Source organism: Pelodiscus sinensis, chromosome 3, assembly GCF_049634645.1.
Source record: "Pelodiscus sinensis isolate JC-2024 chromosome 3, ASM4963464v1, whole genome shotgun sequence".
NCBI classification, from domain to species: Eukaryota; Metazoa; Chordata; order Testudines; family Trionychidae; genus Pelodiscus; species Pelodiscus sinensis.
The window spans coordinates 52678759-52684202 of record NC_134713.1 but is presented as its reverse complement, the minus strand read 5'-3'; the positions used below and the strand labels follow the sequence as shown (position 1 = coordinate 52684202).

Here is a 5444-nt window from a genome sequence, read left to right as displayed (position 1 = left end):
CTCCACGCAGAAAGGTTTGCAAACTGGCAGCTTACTGCGAAAGCTTTGGTGTACTTCCTCCCAGCTGTTCTGCACATCTGGATGGCCGCAGACAGCTGGTTTATTTCAGAATGGAGTTGTGTGGGGGCGGATCCGCAGCCTCTTCTCTCACTTCTATTGGCTCGTCCTTATGGGACTCTTCGGCCTGCTGGAGTTTCATTGGCCGCCCATGCTTCCTATCCTCCCGAGCTGAGTGGAGGAGCCGGGATGGAGGGACGGAATCCCCTTTGGTTTACCGATGGGGGAGGGGAGGAGCGGAGTAATGCCCGGTCACCTGCAGCTCGGGCAGCTGTTGTGTCTCCGCGGCTCACTCCCGCCTCTCGCTGCTGCCGGGCGCTGGGGGGCTCCGCTGGGGGGAGCTGGAGCTGCCGGGCCCGCCGCTGTCAGGGGAAATGGCCCAAGACAAGCGAGAGACACAAAGAACATGGCGAGGGAAGGAGGAGTCTGAGCCGACGGCAGCTGCGCTCCCCCGCCCGAAGGACGCTCGGGAGAGGAAGGACAATGCCCAGCCCACTCCGGCCCAGCTGCCGCCCGGCTCCCGGGAGAGGGGGCTGTTTTCCCAGGGCTGGGCGCCCCGGGTCTCAGCGTCTCCGGTAAGTGGCCTCCACTCTTGTTTCCTCCCCTGCCCGGGAGCTCGCCGCCGTGCGCCCCGAAGTGGAGCAGGCGGCTGCCCGCGGGAACTTTGCCGGAGCCGGGAACTTTGCCGGGGGCTTGGCTGCAGCCCGCCGGGAGCTGGCCCAGGTAGGGAGAGGGAGCGCAGCTCTGGACCTGCCCCGGGCGAGCTGCTGCGCGGGGCGGAAGGCAGGCGCGCCCCGGAGCTGCCTCGGCCGGCAGGAGGCAGCCGTCCCGCCCGCCCGGGACTCGCCCCGAGGGGCGTTTCTCGGGGTGGCGGTCTAGTCCCCCACCGGGCCGGCCTCTCCCACCTGAGGCGGGCGGCTCTTGCCGTGCGAGTTGCGCTCCCGTGACCAGCCTCCCTCGGCGAAGGGGCAGCCCAGCCGCCTCTCGCGGAGCTGCAGCGGCAACTGGGACATTTCCTACGAGTCTGAAGCGCGGCCGAGGCCGGCTGGGCTCCTCGGATCCCCTTCGTGGGTCTGGACTGCCGGGCCGCCCGCGCTTAGCTCTTCTCTGCAGCAGCCTCAGAGGTAGGACAAGCTGTCGGCTGGGTCTCACCTGTTGTGTTTTGGTTCCAGCCTGTCCCACGCTGACTCAAGCTACTCGCCAGTGCTATGAACAGGACTCAGCTGGAGTGAGATCTGCAGGTGAAGCGACTCTGGTACTTTAACCCGCTCTCGCCTGCTTTTTGCCCCCAGCTCTGGTTTACTCTGCATACACAGGAACTTTTGTGTTTTCTAGCAGGAGCCAAGACGGGAGCAGGTAGAAAGAAATTACATGTAGCAGCTAAATTTGAACTCCAATGCACTTTGATGCCTGACACATCGACATAACTGTATCGTTATAATTAGCTAAAAGTGACGGAGTTTAATGAAAGCTTGAAAACAGTTTGAAGAGGTGTTTAAAGTGATTGCGTAATTCCAGTCTTAACGGTCGGGACATCTACATCTTTTTGTAACTTTATTTATGGCTAATATTTAAGTGTGAGAAACTGTTGCTTTATGAAAATATGGTCATACTTGACATGACTATCTCTGGCTTTGATCTTCTGACATATAGCTACTAATAATCTTAAAGATTAGTTTGTGTAGATAATGATCCAAGAATAAAAAAATATTCTAAACAGACCTCCTTTAAAACAGTGGAAAGTTAGATTTTTTTTTTTAAAGTGGGCACATGCAGGCAACATCAGTGTGCAAAAAATCCTCAAGATAAAGTACATCAGATCTCTAACTCTGGAAAGTATTTCCTTTAATTTTCAAAGTAGTTCCACTTGTATGTCTTTACTTCAAAGTTTAATATTGCTGTCATGTGACTGTGGAGTATTCTCCACAATGTAAACTAATGTAAACTAATCTTGACTGTTCTCAAGCACTCTGGAATGTTTTCTTTTTTTCCATCTTAATATGTGCAGCAACATCCTTTCTTCAAATCCATTATTGATATTGGGACTTAAAATGTGCTGGTTGAGGAATGTGTAATGCATCATTATGTAGTTCTATCAAGAACCACTACAGAAAACTGTATCCCTTTTTAATTACAGAAAAAGTGACTGCCATGTCTCTCTCTTCCTTTTTGTGATGTTTTCTTGTCCTCACTCACCCATTCATAAAAAGCGTTAATATATTATAAAGTATTTTGAAGATCTTGCTTATGAAAACTGGTATTGATATTGTTTTTGTGGCAGTAGTTTCCTGAGAGACTAATCAGGATTTATGTCCCATTCTACTAGGCCTTTATAGATATATAAAGGCCTACATTTTTAAAAAATAACGTGATTTTGGGTGAGATGCCAACACGGGCCTCATTTTCAGAAAGTGTTGAAAACAGATCCATTGAAAATTAGGTTTTAAGATGTATCCAGAATAATTAGCCACTAAAAAACTACCCCTGGAGGAGTGATAGTGAAGAAGTAAAATAAAATACATGTGAGATCTTTTAAAATCATGATTGCTATTGTGGTCACAGTCTCTTTGCCAAACTTGTGACAAGGTTATGTTCTTCAAGACCTACAGCCACGGAACATACTCAATTGTCTTCTCAGAAAACCTCTTGGTTCTAATGTAGTAATTTACTAGGCTTTCATCCTGTGAAACAAACCGTTTTCCCCTTGAGGGCTTGAATGAAATGAAAAGAGGGTGTCTCAGTATACTTGATTAAACACAACTAATAAAAGACAGCTTAGTTGTATTAAAGCCAACAATATAAATACTAATTAATCTCCTATAGAAAATAATTTATGTATCCTATATGTGCATACATACATTTAGCTTGTGTAGAATTTAAATATAAAGATGACATTACATGACAAAGACGATGCCGTTACACATTGACCAAACTTAAGAAGAATATCTCTTTAAAATGTGTTGACATTTAATTGACCTTTTAAAGTTCATTCTGTTAATCATACTCAAAGCGCTAAAGCTATGGTTGACTGCTCTGGTGTTCTTACATTCAGTCGTGCTCAGCATATAAATTCTGCAGCATAATTGCTACTTATTGAATAAGAGTTTCTTTTCTTCTCTGAAAATGAGAGTTTTACTTTGCCTCAGGCTGGATACTTGTTGTAGAATTTTGAATCAACATTCTTTCTTTCATGTCATTAATTGTTGTGTAGGGTGTGGCCTTTAGTTAGAGTAATGGAAATTCTTGTCTCCTTAAACTGCATTTTTTCTCTTTGCTGGAACATTTTCAAATAAGGCAAAGTAACCTTGAAAGGTTTGAAGGTTATATTTGTTTAGAACAAATTAAAATGCAGGGCTCCTATATTCTCTCTGATCTTTTACTTCTTTTTAAAGTAAAATCTAGTGTGAATACTACTGTTCTGTATATAAATGGTTGCTTGGAATGTAAAACAGTGGATCTAAATGTATATTTGAGATAAAACTCTGCCTGCCTGCATTATGGCTTTTAGTCATAGGACTGTTAACCAAAAATTGTGTAGATATTCAAAATAGTAGTATTTTGAGAGGCCCCTCATGAAGGATTTAACTGAGGCTCAATTCCTATAACAAATCTGGCCTTTAGAGCATAGATGTAATCTTTTGGTCTGTTTTAGGAGTTCTGGGATTTTTGTATTGTTTGTTGAATAGAACTACATTTGTTGTGTATGGGTTCTACAAGTAAGCTTTCTTTGTGGAAAGTAAAGAAAGCACTAACTATTTAAGGACCGACAATGAAATCTAATACTTGTCATTCCTTATTATCAGTGGTGTTTCATCTCTTGGACGCTATCACTGAAAATTAACTAAATGCATGACTCTCCTTTAAAAAGATTGGGCTTCAAAAGAGTAGTGATTGAGGGATTTAGATTTTGCTTTTTTTCAGCATCAAGAAAATAGTTTATAAATCCAAACAATCTTGACTAGAATGCATACAATGCAAAATTAGAATTATTTTTTTCAAACTCGTTCTTAAGTATTGATGTTACTGCATGGATGCAGGCAGACCTGTTCCTACTACACTACATGGGAGCTCTCTGTGGGCAATAGAATCAGCGCACACACATATATGTGAGATGTGTTTTTTTTTTTAAAAAAAATCTTTACAAATCAGGTATGTTCTAATAGGTAAGTTCCACGTTGCTAGTGATCGAAGTCAAACACTAAAATAAAACTATAGCATGTTTGTATTTTGGTGAAGTAGATGAATTGAGATGACAAGAACCCCAAGTAATTTAATCATGTCGGTGTCTGAGGAAAGATGAGCTAAAATTCTTTTTACATTTCATTGCTGATATACTTTCATTTTTTAGTACTCCTGCATTCTACAAATGCAGCTGAGGAGGATGATCCAGCAATCCTCACTGTGACCCTGATGTGAGTTTTGCCAGAATACGTACTCTAGTATCAGGCCAAAACTAATATAAATATCACCAAAATATATAAGGTTGTGTAATTGGAGTAAATTCATGTTTCTCAGGAGGGCCTCCTGTTGAGTGAATGCTTTAAAAATAATTCCTAGAACTTCATGCTCTGCCTGAGTTAAAAAGTTTCTAGTACTAACTGGAAAATGGCAATGTGTATCCCATTTTCCTTTGCCTGAGGATAGTATTCTTTCCATGCAAGTTTGCAGGAGACTTGAAAGACATGCAAGTGATAAAGTGAAGACTGACTGATCAGTATTTCTTCAAAATAGAAGTGAATATATCTTGATGTCCTGTTCTGGTCTCTAACCAAAACACCAATCAGATCAGCCTTGATTGTCTAACAACAATCTTTTAAAATCACTTACGTTTGGGAAGTAGGTGAAAATAACACTCCTTTCTCTAGAAATCCCATCCCTGTAATCCTGACTGTAGACCTGTGCAGGCAAGCACTTAATGAAGGAACCCTCTCTATATATTACTTAATATATTAACTAAGAGTTGCATTAGAAAAGGGTTTCACTGGCTTCTTAAATGGCACTAGTATTTTGCATTTGGAATATCCTTTCAACCAAGGATAAGAAAGCACACTTAACAAGTGAGCATTATTGACTTGGAGTCAGGACTATCTATCTATTAGTTCTTTGGGCTCCTAATGGTCTTGATTTAGCCACAGATTCCTTTTATGACTTAGGAGAAATCTCACTTAATCCAGTGGTTCTTAACCTTTGCAGACTACTGTACCCCTTTTAGATTTGCCTTTCCTTTTTCATAAGAACTAATTGCTTGCAAAATCAGACATAAGTATCGCAGCACGTGGTTACTGAAAATTACTTACTTTCTCATTTTGTCTGTGTGAAACTTTTGAGTTGATGTACATCTGTGTACTCCTGCTTGAAAACCACTGACTTAGCCTCCCCTGTACCCT

The 5444-nt window shown here is 42.6% G+C and overlaps 1 long non-coding RNA gene across 1 annotated transcript; it reads left to right on the top strand.

Annotated features, from left to right (window-relative positions):
* The first annotated feature begins 228 nt into the window (after window positions 1-228).
* Window positions 229-2209, top strand: LOC142827807 (uncharacterized). Its single transcript, XR_012902564.1, has 2 exons — window positions 229-632; window positions 1230-2209. It is a non-coding gene; the product is annotated as an uncharacterized LOC142827807 (long non-coding RNA).
* Window positions 2210-5444: the final 3235 nt, after the last annotated feature.